The 25987-nt window shown below is 49.7% G+C and overlaps 1 protein-coding gene across 2 annotated transcripts in view; it reads left to right on the top strand.

Moving 5' to 3' along the window:
- The window catches only part of SH3GL1 (SH3 domain containing GRB2 like 1, endophilin A2), a 62020-nt gene that overhangs the window by 939 nt on the left and 35094 nt on the right, over positions 1–25987 (top strand). The window lies entirely within an intron of this gene.

A 25987-nucleotide genomic window follows, 5' to 3' on the forward strand; every position in this document is an offset into this window, starting at 1 on the left:
GGAAAAAAGAGTGGGGAGGGGTTGCACAGCTGAGGTACAGATGAGATTGCCTCCGGTCTAATTTCTTCTAACATAACTTTTAAAATTAATCTTCAATTACAACCCAATAACAGCCTCATCATAACAATACCAAATTATAATACAATTACTAATACCAACCATTCAAATACCGAATTCTATAATTTAGGTGCCTCCCCCAGTGTGCTAGAATGGATGCAGTTACAGATAGGTAGCCGTGTTGGTCTGCCATAGTCAAAACAAAAAAATTCCTTCCAGTAGCACCTTAAAGACCAACTAAGTTAGTTCTTGGTATGAGCTTTCGTGTGCATGCACACTTCTTTATTTATTCTTTATTTATTGCTTTATTTCTGCGTTCCAGAATCTTATTAATGTCAATTGCATTCCGGTCAAAATAATAACGCCTTCTACAACAACTGCGGTGTTAATAACTTCGTGTTGGCACGTTAAATGATTTATAGAGCTACAAGTGAGGCACTCAAACTACCGTATTTTTCGCTCTATAAGACGCACCCGACCACAAGACGCACCTAGTTTTTGGAGGAGGAAAACAAGAAAAAAAATATTCTGAATCTCAGAAGCCAGAACAGCAAGAGGGATCACAGCGCAGCGAAAGCAGCAATCCCTCTTGCTGTTCTGGCTTCTGGGATAGCTGCGCAGCCTGCATTCGCTCCATAAGACGCACATACATTTCCCCTTACTTTTTAGGAGGGGAAAAGTGAGTCTTATAGAGCAAAAAATACGGTATATCCTTGTTCTTCCTGTGTGACAATCTCCAGGCTAATTCTTGATCCATCTTCCCTTTTAATGTCAGCCTCCCTCCCCCCCCACCCCCCATTATGATGGTTATTATTATTATTGCTGGTTGAAAACGGTTGGGTACTGAGTTCCAAGGCCGCTTGGAACAGTGCAACGCTGATTCGCAGGTCTTCTCTGGAACAGGACAGGTGGACTGAGGAAGGTGTGTCGGTTCTGGTTGTCGTGAGCAAGCATTGCATCACCATAGCAGCTACACCGGTGCGGTGCCCTCTTAGTGGTTGGAAATGGAGTGGGGCAGCAACTGCCTAATTCTAGGACTTCCACTGTTGGGTCAGCACCACTGAACCAGCATTGGCCGGAAAGCGCATTTGAACAAAATGCCAAAAAGCCTGAGCCCAAAGGCAACATGTCTGGTTGGCTCGTTGCTTCATGGCAGAAAAGGGTTTTGTGATTCATGGCTTCGTGAGGTGGAATACCAGTTGCTTGGAATCAAAGGTGGGCAGAGTGCTGTTGTGACCCAGGTCTTGCTTGTGGGGCTGCCCTATGCCATATCTAGGTGCCCACTCGATGTGTCCTTATTATGTTCTTGTGTGGCGCCGGTTTGGGGTTAAGTTGGGTAGATTGCTCAGAGTCCCTCTTTGTAACAGCTTTGTTTGGCTGCCGTGGCGAGGAACCATCACCTGTAGGCGACTAGAAACAGGTTGCGCTTCGCAGATATTTCTCCTTGCAAGGGCGTGGGGGGCAGCTGCTGGCAGCCTGGTAGATTCCAGGTGAAGGAACACACACACACACACACACACACCTGTTGCTGCCACCACCCCTCTTCTGACCACAGGAGTGGAGCAGGCTGGAGCTGGATTTTTCCCCCTCCTGCCCCTGCAGCCAGGTGCCCCTGGCTTAATAGATTGCAATATAGAGTAAGCGTAACTTTTATATGCCATGAGAAACCCCCAAAATGGTGCGACTTGCTTTGTTCGGTTTATTGTGGTTATCTGGAGCAGAACACACAATATCGCCGAGCAATGCCTGTATTTGCCTGAAGTACCTGAAGTACCGCCCCTCCCTATATAAACCAACCCAGACTCTGCATTCGCCATCTGAGGCCCTTCTTTCTGTGCCTCCTCCACATGTGGTCTGGAGAGTGGCAACACGAGAACAGGGCCTCTTCTGTGCTGGCTCCCCATTTGTGGAATGCTCTCCCCGGGGAGGTTCAACTGGCACCTTCATTGTATATTTTAGGCACCAGGTGAAAACGGTCCTCTTCAACCAGGCCTTTGGCTGATTAATATTCTACAGCAGGGTTTCCCTGCAACTTGGGTCCGCAGCTGTTTTGGGAACTACAACTCCAATCATCCCTAGCTAGCAGGACCAGTGGTCAGGGGTAGTGTGTATTGTAGTCCAAAAACAGCTGGAGACCCAAGCTTGGAAAACCTTGTTCTACTTTTAAATGTGTCTGTGGGAAGCAGGGGCATTATTGCTTTGTTTCACTTATTTTCATGCTTTTAAACTGTACAGTTGTACCTTGGTTGTCGAACTTAATGAATTATGGGCTGTTTTTTAAAAATAATAATAATACAGTGTTGTGGGAGTTCATTTTAATGTGCAAACTTCTGGAGTTTATATATGTGTGTATGTGTGTGTGTGTGTGTGTGTGTATATAAAGGTAAAGGTAAAGGTACCCCTGCCCGTACGGGCCAGTCTTGACAGACTCTGGGGTTGTGCGCCCATCTCACTTAAGAGGCCAGGGGCCAGTGCTGTCCGGAGACACTTCCGGGTCACGTGGCCAGCGTGACATCGCTGCTCTGGCGAGCCAGAGCCGCACACGGAAACGCCGTTTACCTTCCCGCTGGTAAGCGGTCCCTATTTATCTACTTGCACCCGGAGGTGCTTTTGAACTGCTAGGTTGGCAGGCGCTGGGACCGAGCAGCGGGAGCGCACCCCGCCGCAGGGATTCGAACCGCCGACCTTTCGATCGGCAAGCCCTAGGCGCTGAGGCTTTAACCCACAGCGCCACCTGCGTCCCTATGTGTGTGTGTGTATATATATATATATATATATATATATTCATTCCTGTATCTGTGGTGGATTTGGGATGGGACCGTAAATCGGTGGCAGAGCCTCTCTAGGGACGGCTGGAAAAGACTCCTGGTCTGAATTCCTGGAGAGACGCCAGGCAACGTTGAGGTATAAGAACGGACAGAGTCGTGTGCTCCTAAAAATCCTCCTGTTGAAGAGCCCAAAACCAAGCAAACCATGGAAATCTGTAAAAATATGTAAATATACACACATGGGAGTTAGAGCAACATTCGGGGGCTGAAGGTTTTGTTGGATAGCCAACTCCTTAATCAGCGCCAGTCAGCAAGCCCAGCAGCTTCTTGATACATTCTGTTAGAAAGCTTAGGTTTCTAATTTGAATAATATGCATAATTAGTATACTGGTGGGAGAGGTTCCTGTACAGTGGTACCTCGGGTTAAGTACTTAATTCGTTCCAGAGGTCCGTTCTTAACCTGAAACTGTTCTTAACCTGAAGCACCACTTTAACTAATGGGGCCTGTTGCGCCGCCGCTACACGATTTCTGTTTTCATCCTGAAGCAAAGTTCTTAACCCAAAGTAATATTTCTGGGTTAGCGAAGTCTGTAACCTGAAGCATCTGTAACCTGAAGCATATGTAACCCAAGGTACCACTGCACTTGCAAGGGATGTGGGTGGCGCTGCAGTCTAACCCACTGAGCCTCTTGGGCTTGCCGATCGGAAGGTCGGTGGTTCGAATCCCTGCGACGGAGTGAGCTCCCGTTGCTCCGTCCCAGCTCCTGCCAACCTAGCAGTTGAAAGCATGCCAGTGCGAGGAGATAAATAGGTGCCGCTGCGGCGGGAAGGTAAATGGCGTTTCTGCGCGTTCTGGCTTCCGTCACGGTGTCCTGTTGCTCCAGAAGCGGTTTAGTCCTGCTGGCCACATGGCCCAGAAAGCTGTCTGTGGACCAACGCCGGCTCCCTCGGCCTGAAAGCGAGATAATTGCCGCAACCCCATAGTCGCCTGGACTTAACCATCCAGGGGTCCTTTACCTTTACCTTTACATTTTACTATACTTACAGAAACTCAGCAAGCTATGCAGAGGTGTATTTTAAAAAAATGCAAATTAAAAGTAAAGATCCACACCGGACATCCTTGTCCAATGAGAAGTGAGCATTCTCTGCCCTCCCAGTTCCTTCTGGCTCCAAAAGTGTCATTGTGGGGAGGGGGGGGGCTGCAGAAAATGGTGGTGGAGATTGGATTGCTTGAGCCCTAGCAGCTTACAGTATTGCTGTGAAGGGGGTGGGGATGTACTGCAACAATTTGTTGCAGGTCCTCCTTGTAACGTATGTGTATTCCCCGCCCCCACTCATGGGTTCTGGGTAGCTATTGTTATAAGTAACTGAATGGGCCTGTGTGCTACATCTGTGTGCATTTGTGTGGGGTGGAGTGGGTGGGGATAATGTCCATTTGTCTTGTGCTGGCACCATGCCTACACTTATTAATATAAACTATATTGAAATGTGCAGGGTTGTCATAGTTCAAAATCCTTTTTTTAAAAAGGTGTGGCAGGATCAGGCTCCCCGCTTTCGCTCCAGCCACAAAGTACAGTCCCTTCTGGCCACAGAAGAATTGTAAACTTGGATCCATTATCAGTGCTGGGTGGGGTGGGGACGATGATGATACCAGAGCACATTTCGAGGGAACCGCTCTGGTTGCGCAGAGAGGAATCAAAAGCCCTTTTCAGAGCACACATCTGTCAAACCCAACTGAGCTGAGAAATGCAGCGTTCTTACAACATGCCAATTTACAAGTTTGCAGCCCTTCTCCCAAGCTACCGCAGGATGGGGAATGTATTATTCTGTCCAGGGCCTAGAAATTATCCCCAACCCTCGCGAGATACCGTCTTGACATCTCCACCATCTGGAGGTGAATGCTTGGGGGAATCTGGACAGTTTTCACAAGCTTAGCAACACATCCTGTAGAATTCTATCCGCTCTGTTTTTATCTGCACAATCAGAACGAATTTCAGGAACCAAAATGCTTTTCCTGTGCGGCCTGTGCAAGAGCAGTGGACAACATTACAGTGGTACCTCGGGTTAAGTACTTAATTTGTTCCGGAGGTCCGTTCTTAACCTGAAACTGTTCTTAACCTGAAACACCACTTTAGCTAATGGGGCCTCCCGCTGCCACCGCGCCGCCAGAGCACAATTTCTGTTCTCGTTCTGAAGCAAAGTTCTTAACCCGAGGTACTATTTCTGGGTCAGCGGAGTCTGTAACCTGAAGCGTCTGTAACCTGAAGTCTATGTAACCCGAGGTACAGTGGTGCCTTGCAAGACGAAATTAATCCGTTCCGTGAGGCTCTTCGTATAGCGTTTTTTCGTCTTGCGAAGCAAGCCCAGTGACAGCTTAGCGGATTAGCGCTATTAGCGGTTTAGCGGCTTTTAGCGGATCAGCTGATAAGCGGCTTAGGAAAAGGGGGGGGGAGGGAAAAAACCTGCAGGAACTCGCAAGACATTTCGCCTTGCGAAGCAAGCCCATAGGGAAATTCGTTTTGCGAAGCGCCTCCAAAACGGAAAACCCTTTCGTCTAGCAGGTTTTCCGTCTTGCGAGGCGTTCGTCTTGCGGGGCACCACTGTAAATAGATACCCCTCCCGCCTTGCTCACAGTTATGAAGAATATTCCTACGTTATGAATGGTCCGAGTCACCATTAAGAAAAAAGAGGCGGGAATGGCCCAATCTATGTTTGTGGCCTGCCCCTGGATCTTCCTTAAGTTCTCAGAGTTCTTAACCTAGCTCAAGTTTCGCCAGCTAGCCAGATGTTTAAATGACTGATAAACAGTCAGTCCGTTGCTTGAAAAATAAAGACTTCAGAACCGTCTTGCCCCAAAATGTCAACTCTGGGCTTTCCATTTTGGTGACTGTAACCTTGGGACGCGAGTGGCACTGTGGGTTAAACCACAGAGCCTAGGACTTGCCGAACGGAAGGTTGGTGGTTCGAATCCCCACAACGGGGTGAGCTCCCATTGCTCGGTTCCTGCTCCTGCCTACCTAGCAGTTCGAAAGCACATCAGAGTGCAAGTAGATCAATAGGTACCGCTCCGGCGGGAAGGTAAACGGCGCTTCCGTGCGCTGCTCTGGTTCCCCAGAAGCAGCTTAGTCATGCTGGGCACATGACCCGGAAGCTGTACGCCGGCTCCTTCGGCCAATATAGCAAGATGAGCGCCGCACCCCCAGAGTCGGTCATGACTGGACCTAATGGTCAGGGGTCCCTTTACCTTTACCTTAACCTTGGTTTAAGGAGCCATTTGGCGCCTAGCTTATATACCTGGCTTTCTAACACTGCACAGTTGCAATTAGAAGCTTTGTCATGTTTGTGCAGTGGCCAAAGAAATTGGTAGCCTTGTACCCATCACTTGGTAATTCTGATTTCTAAGACAACAGAAATAAAAATCAGTGCAGTATTTGAGAAAAAATCAGCCTGCCATATTGATTCGAAATAGCATTCAGTTGTCTCCGAACATAGGAGAAACCTGTTCCTTGATTTAGCTATGGTACCCTAAAGAGAGGGAAGCGGGTGGTGCTATGGATTAAACCACAGAGCCTAGGACTTGCCGATCAGAAGGTTGGCGGTTTGAATCCCCGCGACGGGGTGAGCTCCCGTTGCTCGGTTCCTGCTGCTGCCAACCTAGCAGTTCGAAAGCATGTCAAGTGCAAGTAGATAAATAGGCACTGCTCCGGCGGGAAGGGAAACAGCATTTCCGTGCGCTGCTCCGGTTCGCCAGAAACGGCTTAGTCCTGCTGGCTACATGACCTGGAAGCTGTACGCCGGCTCCCTCGGCCAGTAAAGCGAGATGAGCACCGCAACCCCAGAGTCGGCCATGACTGGACCTAATGGTCAGGGTTCCCTTTACCTTTACCTCAAAGGGGTGTTCCAATTCATAATGAATATATGTATATAAATATACATGCATGCGTGACATGTATACCGCACCCTACAGTCGCTGAAAAAAATTAAAATAGACCCGCAACAAATGAAGTCACCAGCTATTTTGGTCTCGGATCTGATTCATAACAAAGTTGATTCATTCTCTCCCACGCCCCCACCATAAATTGAGCACTGCTTTAATTGCAGAGATGGAGTTTGTTTGCGGCTGGCCTCATCTTTTCACTGACTCTCGAGTCAAATCCCCAGGAACCAGTCGACAGTACTTGGTAGTTTTAAACAGTCCTCCCTTAGGGATGGATCAGGCCCTTAATATTTGTATAAAGATAAATTTATTATTATTGTTATTGGATAGCGTCTCGCACGGACAAATTGGAAACATGGCCGGTTCGAACAGCCTAGGAGTCTGAAGCGCTTTGTTGACGCCTTGCTGCAAAACTCGCTTCAAGATTCGTTTCGGGGTCTTGTTGTGGCCGCCGGCTGAGAATAAATCAGCTCTCTGTGTTGTTAACCGCGATACCGCATAAGAAGCAGCATGATTCTGAGCCGGAGAGTTGGTTACTGACGCTGTATGCTGACTGGAAGCAGCACCCCAGGGTTTCCTGGCTTGGCCTTGAGGTCTTCTGCATGCAAAGCAGATGTCCTGTCACCCAGCTATTTCTCTTAGACCCCTGCCCTGTGCTGTATCTAGTTCACCTTTCCTTCTGCTCCTCCATATGGGGTGAAGAGAGCGAGCAGATGGCCGCTTATTGTTATCCTGCCATCTTCCTCCTCCGTTGCAATTTGCTGCCGCTTGTGCATATCTTAAAACCATCTGTCCCTTTCTCTCTGCGCCGGGAACTTTTTATCCGTTCTGTTTGTCTCAGTGCATTTATACTGGCAAGCGCTCTGAGAGTATCTGTGTGCTTGCATCAGGGGTTTTTTGGGGGGCGGGGGGAGATCCTTCTGGAGGCCCAGCTTGCAAGCCTCGTTGCTTCAATGTGAGACTTTCTTGGGCAGTTTCCTGGTTCTGCGCTGGCTGCGGGAAGAACTTGCAGATATTTGCGGCTTGGAAAACAGAGGAAGTGGTGACATCGTTGTGCTGAGAATCATGGTTCAGAAAAGACTCAGGCAAGGCAGGGGTGAAGAGGTACTTCTCATTTTCAGTCAGCAAGTTGTCTGAATAAAGAGTAGCGTTGCCATAAAAGCACAGTTAAAAACTCAGATGTAAAAGCTGCTCTCCAAATGGCACATTGAACCTAGGGTGCAGTCGCCACAACGAAATGTTGGAGGATGGATGGCGGCTAACAGATTGAGGTTGAATCCTGATAAGACAGAAGTACTGTTTTTGGGGGACGGGGCGGGTGGGTGTGGAGGACTCCCTGGTCCTGAATGGGGTAACTGTGCCCCTGAAGGACCAGGTGTGCAGACTGGGAGTCATTTTGGACTCACAGCTGTCCATGGAGGTGCAGGTTAACTCTGTGTCCACGGCAGCTGTCTACCAGCTCCACCTGGTACGCAGGCTAAGACCCTACCTGCCCGCGGACTGTCTTGCCAGAGTGGTGCATGCTCTAGTTATCTCCCGCTTGGACTACTGCAACACGCTCTACGTGGGGCTACCTTTGAAGGTGACCCAGAAACTTCAATTAATCCAGAATGCGGCAGCTAGACTGGTGACTGGGAGTGGCCGCCGGGACCACATAACACCGGTTCTGAGAGATCTGCATTGGCTCACAGGACGTTTCTGAGCACGATTCAAAGTGTTGGTGCTGACCTTGAAAGCCCTAAATGGCCTCGGTCCTGTATACCTGAAGGAGCGTCTCCACCCCCACCGTTCTGCCCAGACGTTGAGGTCCAGTGCCGAGGGCCTTCTGGCGGTTCCCTCATTGCGAGAAGTGAGGCTACAGGGAACCAGACAGAGGGCCTTCTTGGTAGTGGCACCCGCCCTGTGGAACGCCCTCCCATCAGATATCAAAGAGATAAACAACTACCTGACATTCAGAAGACATCTTAAGGCAGCCCTGCTCAGGGAAGTTTTTAATATGTTACGCTGTATTGTTTTTAACACTTGATTGGGAGTCGCCCAGAGTGGCTGGGGAAACTCAGCCTGATGGGCGGGGTATAAATAATAAATTATTATTATTATATTATTATGTCTTTGCACCATCTTTATCTTATTCCCCTTTTCTTTCTTTTCTTTTTCGGTTTTATTACTGTTCGTTTCATTTCTTTACTGCTTTACATAGGCATAAGCACGCTCGGCCCTCCAGATGTTTTGGGACTACAATTCCCATCATCCCTGACCACTGGTCCTGCTAGCTAGGGATGATGGGAGTTGTAGTCCCAAAAACATCTGGAGGGCCGAGTTTTCCTATGCCATTTTAAATAAAAACATCTCAAAGCGGTTTATGAAACATACAATAAAACGATCCAAAATAAAACTAATGCCAGCTTCAAGGGATAGATTTCAGATCCTTCTCTAAGGGACATTTAGCTCTCCCCCTGTTTGTTTACCTACTTAATTTATAGAGCTGCCCCATAGCAGGAGCAGTGGGGTGTAGTGGTTAAAGTATCGGATCAGGACCTGGGAGATCAGGTTTCAAATCCCCACTCCTCCAAGAAACTCACTGGGTGACCTTAGAGCTAGTCGCAGCCTCTTAAGCTACTGCGCAGGGGTGTTGGGATTACCTGTGGAGAGGCGGTGGACCATGTGCTCCTTGCAGAAAAAGGTGGGAGATAAAATGCAATAAACGAGCTCTTCTGCTCATCTGCTTAAGGAAGCTGGAGGGGCCAGCCAGATGGAAATGTCAGTCGCCAATGTAGCATCCAGGCATCTCCACGTGTTTGCAATTGGACCTGCGCCGGTCACAAAACACGCCTGGCTAATTTCTAACACTGGTGGTGGGAAGGGGGTTTATCTGGGAGGCAAGGCTGGCTGTACCATACAGCAGGGAGATGTCGGCCGATGGGGTCAAGGAGGTTAACGCATGGCCTGCACAGAACCACATTTCTGCTTTGGCAACGATTGCGTCGTCTCACCCAACTTGTTAGAGCTCTTTATCAAGTTCACAACTCCTCTCCCTGCTGCTTAAGTCCTAAACAATTAGATGAGGCCCTTGTTGACTTTTGAAGCAGTTACTCAACAGATGCTCTTCCTTCCCTGCTCCACTTCCTGGACTTTGTGTGGAGCGTTGACAAAAAAAAGCTTGTGTGTGGGGGGGAGTCATTTATATTGAACAAAGCCCTCTCAACTGCTTCCACACCTGCAGAACCGGCAGGGAATCGGTGTTAGAAATTAGCCAGGCGCGTTTTGCGATTGGTGCGGGTCCAGTTACGATCACCTGGAGATCTCTAGGTGCTTAGAGAAGAAGCTGAAACGTTTTCCTTGAAGCTTGAATTTGTTTCATTCTAGATTGTTTGAATGCATGTTTTAACGTGTTGTAAAACGCTTTGAGAAGGGACGCGGGTGGCGCTGTGGGTTAAATCACAGAGCCTAGGACTTGCTGATCAGAAGGTTGGCGGTTCAAATCCCTGCAGTGACGGGGTGAGCTCCCGTTGCTCGGTCCCTGCTCCTGCCCACCTAGCAGTTCAAAAGCATGTCAAAGTGCAAGTAGATAAATAGGTACCACTCCAGTGGGAAGGTAAACGCCGTTTCCGTGCGCTGCTCTGGTTCGCCAAAAGTGGTTTAGTCATGCTGGCCACATGACCCGGAAGCTGTACGCCGGCTCCCTCGGCCAATAAAGCGAGATGAGCGCCGCAACCCCAGAGTCGGCCACGACTGGACCTAATGGTCATGGGTCCCTTTACCTTTTACCTGCAATGGAGGAATATCAACCAAAGCAGGGGTCAGCAACCTTTTTCGGCCATGGGCTGGTCCACTGTCCCTCAGACCTTGTGGCGGCCAGACTATATTTTGAAAAAAATAATCATGAACGAATTTCTATGCCCCACAAATAACCCAGAGATGCATTTTAAATAAAAGCACACATTCTACTCATGTAAAAACACGCTGATTCCCGGACCGTCCGCGGGCCGGATTGAGAAGGCAATTGGGCCGCATCCGGCCCCCGGGCCTTGGTTTGCCTACCCCTGAACTAAAGCAACCAGGGCAGATAGCCATCCAACCATATTTAACCAAAGGTGTGTGATTCTCACACTGGAAGGACAGATCCTGAAGCTGAGGCTCCAAGACTTTGGCCACCTCATAAGAAAAGACTCTGGAAAAGACCCTGATGCTGGGAAAGATGGAGGGCACAAGGAGAAGGGGACAACAGAGGACGAGATGGTGGAACAGTGTTCTCGAAGCTACCAGCATGAGTTTGACCAAACTGGGGGAGGCAGTGGAAGACAGGAGGGCCTGGCTTGCTCTGGTCCATGGGGTCATGAAGAATCGGACACGACTAAACAACTAAACAACAACAACAGCAACAAATGAGATGACAAAGGAAGTTGTTATCCTGCGTCGGAAACCTGGGATCCTTCCCTGCCTCCTCTTCCTGCCCCTCTGCTTATTTCTGCTTTCTTGGGGCAGTCGGTGGGAGGAAGGGCCATGCAAACCAGCCCCAGGTGGTCGAGGTTTCATGCCTCCCTTCCACTTTTTGGAGAAACCGGAGCTTGCCTGCTCCCCGCGAGAGCTTCTGCAGAGGCTTCCCCAAAGTGTGCTGAACGTTCCTTTTCAGAAACCAGGGCAGGGGGAGGCGCAGCGAGAAACCGGAGCTTGCAAAAGAATGTCAACAGTCCCTTCTTTTTAGACTGGGGGGGGGGGTTGGGTGTGTGAGCTCTAGTAGGCATCCTGTTTCCTTCAAGTAGGTTTCAAGGTGCTGGTTCCCTGGCCCTCCTGCTTTTCCACTCAAACCACTACCCCCCCCCCAAAAAAAATCCCATTGCCTGTCCAGCTCTGCAGAGCAGCAAATAGATCCCTCTCCCCTCATTCGAGCCTTATTAACGTAAGAAAAGCCCCATGGGATCAGGCCGGCGGCCCCATCCACATTTGGAGAGCTAGCTTGGTGTAGTGCAGGGGTCAGCAACCTAAGTCCCATGGGGCACAAGCGTCCTACGAGGGTCATTTTACCGGCCCCCCGAGCCGGCCCCGAACTGAGCCGCCCGCTCGGCGAGTCCCCGCGCGCTGTGCTAAACCGGCGCAGCACGGCGCAGGGACTTGCTTCGCGCCACCGGAAATCGTGTCTGCACAGACGGAGACGCCGGAAATCGTGGGTGCGGGCACTCACACAGCCCTGCAAACCCCTAGTTTAGTGCATGGGTAGGCAAACTAAGGCCCGGGGGCCGGATCTGGCCCAATCGCCTTCTAAATCCGGCCCGCGGATGGTGCAGGATTTGGCGTGTTTTGACATGAGTAGAATGTGTGCTTTTATTTAAAATGCATCTCTGGGTTATTTGTGGGCCTGCCTGGTGTTTTTACATGAGTAGAATGTGTGCTTTTATTTAAAATGCATCTCTGGGTTATTTGTGGGCCTGCCTGGTGTTTTTACATGAGTAGAATGTGTGCTTTTATTTAAAATGCATCTCTGGGTTATTTGTGGTGCCTGCTTGGTGTTTTGACATGAGTAGAATGTGTACTTTTATTTAAAATGCATCTCTGGGTTATTTGTGGGGCATAGGAATTTGTTCAACCCCCCCCCCAATATATTCTGGCCCCCCACAAGGTCTGAGGCACAGTGGGCCAGCCCCCTGCTGAAAAATTTTCCTTACCCCTCGTGTGGTGCTTAGAACTTCTGACTAGGTCCTAGGAGCAGGGCTTGAAATTCCTCGGATGCCAGGTGTTTTGCAACTGGCAGGGGTCCAATTGTGACCCTGTGGAGATCTCTGGCTGCCACATTGGCGATTGACATCTCCATGAGGCTGGCCCCTCCAGCTTCCTTAAGCAGGGAAGCAGAAGAGCTTATTTGTTGCATTTATATCCTAGCTTTTTCTCTCAAGGGGCCAGCGTGGTGTAGTGTTCAAGAGCAGTGGACTCGTAATCTGGTGAACTGGGTTCGCGTCTCCGCTCCTCCACCTGCAGCTGCTGGGTGATCTTGGGCCAGTCACACTTCTGTGAAGTCTCTCAGCCCCACTCACCTCACAGAGTGTTTGTTGTGGGGGAGGAAGGGAAAGGAGATTGTGAGCCGCTTTGAGACTCCTTCGGGTAGTGATAAAGCGGGATGTCAAATCCAAACTCTTCTTCCTTGTTCACCCCCCTCTACAGTTAATCCCTACAACGCCTCCGCCTTTCTCAACCTGTGGGTCCCCAGATGTTGTTGAACTACAACTCCCATCACCCCTAGACAGCAAGGCCAGAGCTCAGGGATGATGGGAGTTGTAGTCCAACAACATCTGGGGACCCACAGGTTGAGAACCGCTGGGCTAAAAGGATGTGACTGACTCCAAAGTCACCTCTTGAGCTTCAAGAGGTGGCGACCGCAACCTAGGTTTAAGGTGGCATTTGGCGATTGGCTGGTATATCTGAATGGAGTTGGATGCGGGTGGAGCTGCGGTCTAAACCACTGAGCCTCTTGGGCTTGTGAATCGGAAGGTTGATGGTTCGAAGCCCTGTGATGGACTGAGCTCCTGTTGCTCGGTCCCAGCTCCTGCCAACCTAGCAGTTCGAAAGCATGCCAAAAGTACAAGTAGATAAATAGGTACCGCTCTGGCGGGAAGGTAAATGGCGTTTCCGTGCGCTCTGGTTTCCGTCATGGTGTCCCGTTGCACCAGAAGCGGTTTAGTCCTGCTGGCCACATGACCCGGAAAGCTGTCTGTGGACAAACGCCGGCTCCCTCAGCCTGAAAGCAAGATGAGCGCCGCAACCCCATAGTCGACTTTGACTGGGCTTTACTGTCCAGGGGTCTTTTACCTTTCCCCCTTATATCTGAATTTCTAACACTGCTTAGAACACCTGCTTTGCCTGTAGAAGATTTCAGATCCTTTAAATCCAGTTAAAAGAGTAGGGGTGGGACGCGGGTGGCGCTGTGGGTTAAACTACAGAGCCTAGGACTTGCCGATCAGAAGGTCGGCGGTTCGAATCCCCGCAACGGGGTGAGCTCCCGTTGCTCGGTCCCTGCTCCTGCCAACCTAGCAGTTCGAAAGCACGTCAAAGTGCAAGCAGATAAATAGGTACCACTCCGGCGGGAAGGTAAACGGCGTTTCCGTGCGCTGCTCTGGTTCGCCAGAAGCGGCTTAGTCCTGCTGGCCACACGACCCAGAAGCTGTACGCCGGCTCCCTCGGCCAATAAAGCGAGATGAGCGCCGCAACCCCAGAGTCGGCCAGGACTGGACCTAATGGTCAGGGGTCCCTTTACCTTTTTAAAAGAGTAGGGGGACGGTTTCTCTCCTGTAGACCTTGACTCAGCTCTTCATTACTTTGGGGAAAGAGTCTGACCTGGTCGCCTACGCCTATCTTTCCATCGCTGACCCTGTCCTTTCTCCTGACCAAATGTGTACTTGGTGTCAAGGATGGAATTGCGAAAGAGGGAGAGCTTCCTTTCCTGTTCTAAACATGGCATGGGAAATGAACTAGGCTAAAGGCGAACACATCCTCCCAGCTAGGTGCTGGGTGCTGCAATTCCCTTGGCAAGGAGAGATGGAAAAGATGCAAGCAGGCAGACAGGCAGACCTGGTCCCGCCTGGGTGGAGCTGCTCTCTGCAACTTAGGGCTCTCGCCTCCGGTATCGGCTCAACTCGGCATGGAAGCTGCAGGCAGCCACGCCGGAAATACTCGGTGTGCCAGATTCCTGGAAGTCTTAAGTGGCTGATTCACACCGACACCTGATCCCCACTGGAACCCGTGGTTTTTTAAATTCGGTGTTTACATTTGCAGGGTGTCGTAAGCTACATGAGGCCTACTTCTTCGTGGGGCTGCCTCTGAAGGTGGCCTAGAAGCTTCAGTCGCTGCAAAATTAAACGGCCAGGCTGCTCACCAGGACAAAATGGCGTGAGCACATAGCCCCAAGCCTGGCCCGACTGCACTGGCCGCCAGCTAGCTCCCAGGCCCAATTCAACGAGCTGGTTTTGACCTATAAAGCCTTAAACGGCTCAAGACCTCTCCCTGTATGAACCAACCCACACCCTGCAATCATCACCCGAGGCCCTTCTTCGGGTGTCCCCTCCGCAAGAGGTCAGCAACACGAGAACAGGGCCTTCTCTGCAGCGGCTCCCCATTTGCGGACGCTCTCCCCAGGGAGGCTCACCTAGCACCTTCGTTGCATATCTTTAGGTACCAGGCGGAAACATTTCTCTTCTCCCAGTAAGCAATCTATGTCCTTGGTACTGAATTTTTTTTTAAGCTGCTACCTGTCGCCAGCCCCCCACCCCAGGGGTCAGCAAACTTTTTCAGCAGGGGGCCGGTCCACTGTCCCTTAAACCTTGTGGGGGGCCGGACTTTTTTTTTGGGGGGGGGTGAACAAATTCCTATGCCCCACAAATAACCCAGAGATGCATTTTAAATACAGTCATACCTCGGGCTGAATGTGCTTTGGGATGAGCGCATTTGAGTTGCGCTCTGCGGCAACCCGGAAGTAAAGGAGCGCGTTACGTCCGGGTTTCACCGCTTGCGCATGCGCAGACACTCAAAATGACGTCGCACGCATGCACAGAAGCGGCAAAAAGCGACACGTGCGTGCACAGATGTGCCGTCGCTGGTTACGTTTGCTTCTAGATGCGAACGGGGCTCCGGAACAGATCCCGTTCGCATCTAGAGGTAGCACTGTAAAAGGACACATTCTACTCATCTAAAGACACCAGGCAAGCCCCACAAATAACCCAGAGATGCATTTTAAATAAAAGGACACGTTCTACTCATGTAAAAACACGTTGATTCCCGGACTGTCCGCGGGCCAGATTTAGAAGGCGATTGGGCCGGATCCGGCCCCCAGGCCTTAAGTTTGCCTACCCATGCCTTATCCCATGTGTGCAGTAACTCATAGGCTGAGCTCACGTTTCATGAAATGTTTGTGAGCACTGCAGAAGAACGTTGAATGACAGAATCTCCGTCGAGAGGGAAGGGAGAGGCCAGGAATGTTTTAGCAAGAGGACTGGGTTTCCGGAGCTGACAGAATGAAAATTGGCCACGGATGGAGCAGGGGAACTCGAGGAATGAATAGAGAGAGGAGGTCAACAGCTTGTGGAGGGTGTGTGTGTGTGTGTGTGTGTGTGTGTGGACAGGCAGAAGAGACCAGGATCTGGTGCCGGGGAGCAACAAGGAACTATTCAAACAGAAGGCATATCAAATGTGCTCCAAACAGGCTGAGCTTGATTTGGTCTGAATCGCGATGACCCGGCTGGACCTTTCAGAGCTTGTTCTTTTCCACAAACAGGTGTAGCAAGCATTAAATCTGCTTGCTGTGGTTGTGAAGCCAGGTCTCCCTTTCCTGAGCCTTGCCGGACACTCCCCTCGATAACCACAGAGCTGGGGGGGGGGGCATACACCCTCCTTCCTCAAGGGCCCAGTTTCATCCTTTTTGCTGCGAACATCCTCAGCAATTACCGTATTTTTTGCACCATAACACTCACTTTTTTCCTCCTAGAAAGTAAGGGGAAATGTCTGTGCGTGTTATGGAGGGAATGACTATGGGTGGCGGATCTGCTGCAGTCGTGAGCAGAGGATCCATGGTTCCCCTTCCTTCCCTCCTCTGTGGCTCGCTTTGAAACAGCAAAGCGGGAGAAGAGCCCATGAGTGGGGAGGAGAGAGGGACAGAGAGCCTGCTTGCTTTAAAGGAGCAAAGCGGGAGAGGAGAGGAGCCGCTTACACAAGTGTAAGCGGCTCCTGTCCGGTTGGTTCCTTCAAAGCAAGCAGGCTCTCTGTCCCTCTCTCCTCCCCACTCAGCTCGCTAAATAGCAGCAAAGTTTTTCAGCTTGCTAAGCCGGGGATGAGCGGGGAGGAGGGAGAAAAGCAGAGCCTGCTTGCTTTAAAGGAGCAAAGTGGAAGAGGAGAGGAGCCTTCTCCCCTTATACCCCTCTTCTTCATTATTAGCAGCATCCTTCTCCACGCATGCTCTTTGTCCCTTGAGTGCTTTTCCTTCCCTCCCCACTTAAAACGTGGTTACAAAGCATGGATCCACATGGATCCTCAGGATTTTTGCACTGGGTCACCCCAAATTCACCATCAGATCACATAACATGTCCATGGCTACATCTTGCACCAAAAAAATCACGCACCTACTGTTGCCTGGGGCCGCAGTGGTGCAAAAACGTGGTTACAAAGCATGGATCCACATGGATCTTCAGGATTTTTGCATTGGGCTACTCCAAACTCACTGTCAGATCACATGTCTGTGGCCACAGCATGAACCACAAAAATCATACATCCACTGTTTCGTTTAGAATAATTTTTTTCTTGTTTTCCTCCTCTAAAAACTACGTGCGTGTTATGGTCGGGTGCGTGTTATAGAGCGAAAAATACGGTAATGTGCTGCCCGCCGATTGCTTTTGTGTGGTGGTTCTTCAAGATTCCTGCCCCGAAGTGCCCTCTTTCCAGAGCAAATTTACTACAGAGGGTGTCTGTTTGTCCATCTAGCCCAGAATCCTGACTGGCAGCAGCTCTGTCGGGTCTTGGGCAGAGAGAGCTCTTTACCATCGCCTGATATTTACAATTCTGACCGGCAGCATCTCTTCACAGTCTGTGGCAGAACGACAGCTTAGCTCTGCCAGCTTAGATCCTTTAACCAGAGGTTTATTTTTGTCTCATTTCTTTCTTGGCCTTGCCCTCCAGAGAGATCAAGCTGGTACATGATTTCCTCCTGTTCTTCACAAACAAGCACACACTTTATCCTCTCAGCTGGATAGAAGGTTGCGTCGGCTGAAAGTGTGTGGCTTAAGATCGCCTGGTGAGCAGCAGTTTGATACAGGGGTAGCCAGCATGCCCCTCGACAATGTGGTTTTTGACACACAGGGCTTGGAAATACAGTGGTACCTCGGGTTACATACGCTTCAGGTTACAGATGCTTCAGGTTACAGACTCCGCTAACCCAGAAATAGTGCTTCAGGTTAAGAACTTTGCTTCAGGATAAGAACAGAAATCGGGCTCCGACTGCACGGCGGCAGCAGGAAGCCCCATTAGCTTAGGTGGTGCTTCAGGTTAAGAACAGTTTCAGGTTAAGTATGGACCTCCGGAACGAATTAAGTACTTAACCCGAGGTACCACTGTATTCACTTCTTAATGGAAGTATTTCCAGTTCGCGTCTAGCCTGCACCCCAAAGGAACTAATTCCGATTCACGTTTGCCCCTTTGCAAAACAATCTAATTTGGTTCACCTTCAGTTCACCTAAGCCAGGGGTCAGCAGTTCACCTAAGCCAGGGCTCCCTCAGGCCTTGTGTGGGGGCTGGACTATATTGGGGGGCGGGATGAACGAATTCCTATGCCCCACAAATAACCCAGAGATGCATTTTAAATAAAAGGACACATTCTACTCATGTAAAAACACGCTGATTCCCGGACCGTCCGCGGGCCGGATTTAGAAAGCAATTGTGCCGGATCTGGCCCCCGGGCCTTAGTTTGCCTACCCATGACCTAAACAATGATTTTCTCCCCCAGCCTTCAGAATGTTGCAGGCTCGTGTACTGATGTGTAAAAATACGCTTTGGAAGAAAACATCAAACCCATATGTGCACATAAATGTGAATGGTTCAATTTATTTTCCCCAGCATTTAGGATCTTAAAGCTTCGAGGCCCAAAGGGGTAAAATGATGATGATGATGCAAGAGAATGGACTTGAAGATCAGTTAGGAATCATTCAGAATTCAACTCCCGAAAACAATATTTACAGTGGTGCCTCGCAAGACGAAATTAATTCGTTCCGCGAGTTTTTTCATCTTGCGATTTTTTCGTTTTGCGAAGCACGGACTTTGGAAAAGCTTCAAAAATCACCAGAGTCTTCAAAAACCTCAAAAAAGGCTACCACACCGCGTGCTATGAGTTGCTCCTCGAAGTGAATGCACGGTTTTAAGAAAAAGGAAACAAACTTGCAAGACAAAGGAAACAAACTTGCAAGACGTTTCCGTCTTGCGAAGCAACTTAAAAAACGAAAAACCCTTTCGTTTTGCGGGTTTTTCGTCTTTCGAGGCATTTGTCTTGTGAGGTACCACTGTAATTCATGTTCAGTTCGGCGGCAGTTAGGAGAACTGCTTTCAACTGCGGTTCGGAGGTTTTCGCACTAATTCAGCAAACGTTAAGCCAAACTAGTTCACTCTGCAAGCATTGATCAAATGACAATTCCCAGCATCTTTGACCGTTCCAATCATGTAGGGAACAGCTACACTTCCTTTAGTAATGCAATTTTTTGTTGTTGCCTCTACTCACCTGGAAACATGATTTGCTCGCCATAGGTGACCATGCAAAGTTGCTTTATGCTAACCAGGCTCCTGTTTAGTTTGAGAGGGGGGAGTTGTGTGTGTAGCTATTCTGTAGCTGTGTCCCCAGAGCTCTTCTTGTTAATGATTAGTCCCCCTTTGAGGGAGACGAATAACTATGCCTAATTAACCTTACTCCCTCGGTGTTAGATTCTTTTCCTGGCTCTTGCATGCATGCATCAGTAACCCCCCCCCCTTGCATCCCATTTAAATTTCTCTCTCTTGAAAAAAAATGAGTCAGCAGCTTGTAAGGGGCGGGAAGAAGAGGATTGGACAGGAGATCCCAGCGCTGCAGCGAAAAGTGTGGCTTTATCTGGGCCAGGGTCCAGGCCTGGAAAATGTCATCTAAAGTGGAATACGGACGTGGGCGGCTGTGCGTTGCCGCCCTCTTTCCCCCAGGGATCTTTTCTTGCAAGCCATGCAATAACCTTTCTCCAGATGCTGATGCCGTCTCTTCCGTCCTAGGAAATTCTGTCCAAAGAACTACATTTCCCCTCGAAATTTCTTTGTACAGTGGTGCCTCGCAAGACGAAATTAATCCGTTCCGCGAGTCTCTTCGTCTAGCGGTTTTTTCGTCTTGCGAAGCAAGCCCATTGACAGCTTAGCGGATTAGCGCTATTAGCGGCTTATAGCGATCAGCTGTTAAGCGGCTTAGCGGCTTAGGAAAAGGGGGGGAGGGGAAAAAACTGCAGGAACTCGCAAGACATTTTCGTCTTGCGAAGCAAGCCCGTAGGGAAATTCGTTTTGCGAAGCACCTCCAAAACGGAAAACCCTTTCGTCTAGCGGGTTTTCCGTCTTGCAAGGCATTCGTCTTGCGGGGCACCACTGTAAATAGATACCGCATTTTTCGCCCTATTAGACGCACCAGATCATGAGACGCACCTAGTTTTTAGGGGAGGAAAACAAGAAATAAGAAAGTAACGCAAAACATCCTGAGCTAAGAGGGAGCGCTCCTCCATCTTCGCTCAGGCGGCCTTGCGGGGCTATCCCTGAAGCCAGGAGAGCAAGCGGGATCGGTGCGCACCGATCCCTCTTGCCCTCCTGGCTTCAGCGAAAGCAAGCCTACTGGCTTTCCCCCCACCTCCCGCAAGAGCTACGTGCTCTTTAAAGGGAGCGTGGCTCTTGGGGGCTTTTCTGGGAGGTGGGGGAAGGGACAGAGCCGCTGTTCTGGCTTCTGGGATAGCCCGCGAAGCCTCCACAGGCTTAAGCCAAGACAGCCAGTGGGATCGCAGCGCTGCGATCCCGCTCGCTGTCTTGGCTTCTTGTTTAGCCGTGCACAGCCTCTCCCGGGCAAGGGGAGCCTTCATCCCTTCCCGGGAGAGGCTGCGCGCAGCTAAGGCTCCCCCAAGAGCCGCACTCCCTTTAAAGAGTACGCAGTGTGTGTGTGCGGCTCTTGGGGGCTTTTCCCCCGAGCAGGGAGAAGGGTAGCCCTCCACGCAGCTCTTTAAAGGGGGCGCTGAGCAGAGCCTCCCGCCTGCATTCACTCCATAAGACGCACACACATTTCCCCTTTTTAGGAGGGGAAAAGTGCGTCTTTGCGTCTTATAGAGCAAAAAATACAGTACACCGTGTGGGTTGTTGCTGTTGCTGTTTTGCGCTCTGCAGAATGCACAGTTTGGCACCTCGTACGCAGTCTTTGTCTTTCCTTATGGACCTGGGGTATATGTGTGTGCTGTATTATTTTAACAACGTTCCCTAGGTGGCTTACCAAGCAGTATTTAATCACTATTAATTAAAAGCAAACAACAGACATAAGAGCCTAAGGGTTGCATCCAAAAAAACACCAAGTCACAGACCACTCCTTGCAAGGATTTTTGTCGGCGCAATGGGATATCCACCTCAGTTGCAAATGCTAACTCTTTAGGTATTCCCTCAATCCTCTGCCGTAGATTCGGGGAGGTGGAGTTTCTGTTCTGAAAATCCTTCCACTGATGGAACACCCTGTTTAGATCCTGCCCTAAGATGCCCTAAAAAACTCCGTATAACCGCAACACTTTGCAGCTCAGGTTAAAACCTCACTAAGCCCTCAACAGCTCTAATGCAATTAAAAAGCCCAGGAGAATAAATAAGTAAAAAATTGCAACCATACTAGAAAGCATGCAACGGTATCGCGGTAAAAATCAGGTCTACTGTCCGTTTTTCTTGGTCCCAGGCTCTCTTTGATTCCCTCGCCAGCTGAGATCTACATGTGACTTTCGAACGTGGGGAGAATTTGCATTGGCTAGAATTCTCCCTGAAATTTCCCTATTTCAATGCAAGAGTTAAAATGCCAAAACAGATGAAAATTGCGCCGACCTATGATGGCTTGTCTAAGCAAGGATGTTTTCCTCTGGTGTCAAAAAGGCCATAGATAAGGAACAAGGCAAGCTTCTCTCAGGAAGCTATTGCATTACTGGGCCCACCACCAAGAAGGCCCCGTTCTCTAGTAGCTTATCACTTCACTTTCTAGAACAGGGGCTTTGAAGGAAGATCTTAGTGTTCAGGTAGGCAAACATGGCCACGTGAACAAACACCGAGAGAGGAGGGTCGTGCGGCCGAGAGCTGTGGCTCTGGCCTGTTGTTGTCTTCCAAGTGTACAAACAGTGGGAGGAAATTTGGGCTTGTATCTAGGGCTGGATTGATCTGTCGGTTTCACTTTCTCCCGGTTGTTCTTTTTATTCTAGTCTTAAGTTTCCATTTCCACATCGGTTTGTGATTTATTGTTTTTAAGCCCTCCTGAAAATGTGCAGGTCTCTCCTAACACACACACACACACTTGTACACACAGATTTGCCTAAAACACATTTGCAAAGCAGTTGCCCCAATATAAACACAACACGTTTTCACAAGTATATGCACTTGTATGCACGCTTTACCCTAGTACTGTATATGCATGTTTTGCACATGCTACTTGTTTGGAGAACTGCGCTGCAGAACTCTGAGAAGTGCACACTTTGAAGGATGTCTGGGTTCCGTTCCCCCATGTTGTTTCAGGAAGTGTGAATTAGGGAGGCTTGACCTTAAATGTGAATTGCATTGAACCCCTCCCCACCCCATCCGTCCCTGGTTGTAAATTTTGCTAGGACTAAATCCAGTGCAATTGATGAACCTAAATCAGTAGAACGTGAGACTCTTAATCTCAGGGTTGTGGGTTTGAGCTCCATGTTGGGCAAAAGATTCCTTCATTGTAAGGAGTTGAACCTTGCGGCCCCTTCCACCTCTATAATTCTATGATTCAAGTAAGGGATCCCCTTTTAATTTCAGTGGGTCTACTCTGAGGATAGCGAACTTTGACTACAACCTTTCGTAACTATGCTGCTGTGGGATGGAATATTTTCCAAAACGGGAGATTTTCTGTGAAATGTTTCATTATTACAGCGATGTACAACCAGTCAGCCACGGCCTGAAAGCAAGATGAGCTCTGCAGCCCCATAGTAGCCTTTGAGTGGACTTAACCGTCCTTTAAAGGTAAAGGGATCCCTGGCCATTAGGTCCAGTCATGGCACTCATCTCGCTTTATTGGCCGAGGGAGCCGACGTTTGTCCTCAGACAGTTTTTCCGGGTCATGTGGCCAGCATGACTAAGCCGCTTCTGGCGAACCAGAGCAGCGCACGGAAACGCCGTTTACCTTCCCGCCGGAGCGATACCTATTTATCTACTTGCACTTTGACTTGCTTTCGAACTGCTAGGTTGGCAGAAGCTGGGACCGAGCAATGGGAGCTCACCCCGCTGCGGGGATTCGAACCGCCGACCTTCTGATCGGCAAGCCCTAGGCTCTGTGGTTTAACCCACAGCACCACCCGCGTCCCTTCCTTTACCTTTACCTTTTTCCTTATATCGTGCCACTTAGTTGCATGGCATAATTTGTTTGCTAAATAAGTATGCTAAATCAGATCTCCATTTATTTGGGGGGTCTTGTACTTTGGGCGCAATTGGACCCTTCAACAGTGGAATGGTTTTACTCGGGAGGTGATGGACTCTCCTTCCTTGAAGGTTTTAAAGCAGAGGTTGGATGGCTATCGGTCTAGATGAGATGCATTTTGCATTGCAGGGGGGGGTTGGACTAGATGACTCTGGGGTTCCTTTCGAACTCTTATGATACCGTGATTTTATGGGACAGGGCAGACGAGGTGCTGTGAACGCTTGAAAACCCCACGACTTACTTAGCAAGATTTGTACCGTAGATAAAACCCACAAGCAGCTTACTGAGAATATAAAAACACGCTCAAATCGACGTCAAGAAACAAGTTTATAAAAAGCAAAATGACTACGGTCGATATTTCAAAGTGTGCATTCTGAACTAAAAGGGGATTCAAGCGCAGATCGACTTTGCATGTCTAGGTAGGCTTGCACAGACAGAAACGTTTTGGGCGCCTGCCAAAGCCCAACGCCTAGCGTCATTGAGCAGGGAGCCCTAGATTGTAGGAGCTGCCACGTGGAAAGATCTCGGCTTCTTACATAATGCCAGTTCCGCAGATCAAACCGGCCGTGTGGGGTAAAGGCTTTAAGCTGGGTAAACACTTGCTAAGAATTGTTGCTCCGTCACGAGGGCCAGAAACCAGCAAGTTATTTAGAAAAAAAAGAACAAATATGCATGCACGGTGCTAGGAGTACACACAGCACAGAGAGCTTAAGTTCGGAGCAACGTAAAGTGGAAATGATTTCCCCCGATTCTCCTGGTAGAGAGTTTGCTGGGGCCAGGCACAGTTCGTTCAGGGCAACCTCTTAAAAGCCCTGAAATAATAAATCTGCAGCAGATGTTGTTGTTATTGTTGTTTAGTCGTGTCCGACTCTTCGTAACCCCCTGGACCAGAGCACGCCAGGCACTCCTGTCTTCCACTGCCTCCCGCAGTTTGGTCAAACTCAGCCTGGTAGCTTCGAGAACACTGTCCCACCATCTCGTCCTCTGTCGTCCCCTTCTCCTTGTGCCCTCCATCTTCCCCAACATCAGGGTCTTTTCCAGGGAGTCTTCTCTTCTCTTATGAGGTGGCCAAAGTCTTGGAGCCTCAGCTTCAGGATCTGTCCTTCCAGTGAGCACTCAGGGCTGATTTCCTTCAGAATGGACAGGTTTGATCTTCTCGCAGTCCATGGGACTCTCAAGAGTCTCCTCCAGCACCAGAATTCAAAAGCATCTATTCTTCGGCAATCAGCCTTCTTTATGGTCCAGCTCTCACTTCCATACATCACTGCTGGGAAAACCATAGCTTTAACTATACAGACTTTTGTTGGCTGCTGAGTAATCTCAGCTGCTCCCCGAGAAGCAGGCAGCTTGATCAAAAAATCAAATCCCCTGCAAAAAGTTCATCGGTCGGTTCCACGTGGCCTGCAAGAGGAAGCTCTTTGAAAATATTTTTGCTTGTTATCGGCTTTGGCGGAGCACTTTGGTTTATTTTTTTCGGGGGGTGGAAAGTACATCCTCCTTTTCACATGCGGTTTCCTCCGCCGCATCCCATCGAACTGCAAGCCCATCACTTTCTGAGGTTGGCTGTTGTTGACAGGAAGCGGGCAGGTCCAGCAGCCCAGGCTGGCTTGGCTGCAGCCGAGATGCCCAGGTTGCAAAGGGAATAAAGCAAATCTTGTTTGCCTGGGTCCGGAGCAGCGCTTTGGAGAACGGAGGGGGAGGTCTCTTGTTTGGGCATCTGCTGGTAGCCCTGGGGACAAACCCTGCCTCTGAAACCCTGCAGGGGTTTTAGATGTAAAACTTTTGGGGCCGGGTCTGACCCATAGCTGTCAACCTTCCCTTTTTGGGGGGAAATTCCCTTATTCCAGCGCCATTTGCCGCTGCTATCCCGGCTTGTTAGATATCCCGTAGACTGTCCCCGGGACAAGTGAGGCAGCTGATCCCTTACAGTGGTACCTCAGGTTAAGTACTTAATTCATTCCGGAGGTCCGTTCTTAACCTGAAACTGTTCTTAACCTGAAGCACCACTTTAGCTAATGGGGCCTCCCGCTGCTGCCGCGCCGCCGGAGCACGATTTCTGTTCTCATCCTGAAGCAAAGTTCTTAACCTGAAGCACTATTTCTGGGTTAGCGGAATCTGTAACCTGAAGCGTATGTAACCCGAGGCCCCACTGTATTTTCGAGGCTGCTGATCCCTTATTTTCAAATCTGAAAGTTGACAGCTATGGTCTGGCCGGGTCTTACTTTGCCTACCCATACTCAGTCTAAAGCAGGGGTCAGCAAACTTTTTCATGCAAAACTTTCCCACGTAAAAAATGCATTGCTCATCGAAGGGAGCGGGTGGGGTTATCCAATTCCATTTAACTCAGGCATAGGCAATCTCGGCCCTCCAGATGTTTTGGGACTACAACTCCCATCATCCCTGACCACTTGGCCTCTTAGCTAGGGATCATGGGAGTTGTAGTCCCCAAAACATCTGGAGGGCCGGGTTCGCCTATGCCTGATTTAACTGCTGCAGCAGGCCGAATGCTAAAATTTGGCACGTGAGGCTTTCCAGGACTCCTGGCTTCCTCCAAAGGAGTTTAGAAACAGCGTTTTCATGCTTGAGAGTTGAGACGTGCAGTACAATTGAGACTGCAGCCAAGCGCTCCAGAGGAGACCGAGTCAAGCTGTCCAACCGCCTGGAATGCAGGGGTGGGCGGGGGCGAATTCCCCCCCCCCCTTGACACACTTGGACTGTACTCTGGTTGCAGGAGGCAGGAAAGAAGGGGGCTAACCAGGCCGGCCAAGGAGGAGTGGAAGCCGTGCCTGTGGAATGCAGTCTGGGTTCTGCCAATGCACAGTCCGATTGAAAAGCAAATGCAAAAAAAAAAGCAAAAGCAGCCATGCTGGTACGTAATAAACTGTGGTCTAATAACGTAATAAACTGAGCCTCTTTTAGGCTTCCTGATCAGCAGGTCGGCGGTTCGAATCCCGGCGACGGGGTGAGCTCTCGTCCCTCCATTCCAGCTCCTGCCAACCTAGCAGTTAGAAAGCATGCCAGCGCAAGTAGATA

Source organism: Podarcis cretensis (assembly GCF_951804945.1).
Source record: "Podarcis cretensis genome assembly, chromosome: 18".
NCBI classification, from domain to species: Eukaryota; Metazoa; Chordata; class Lepidosauria; order Squamata; family Lacertidae; genus Podarcis; species Podarcis cretensis.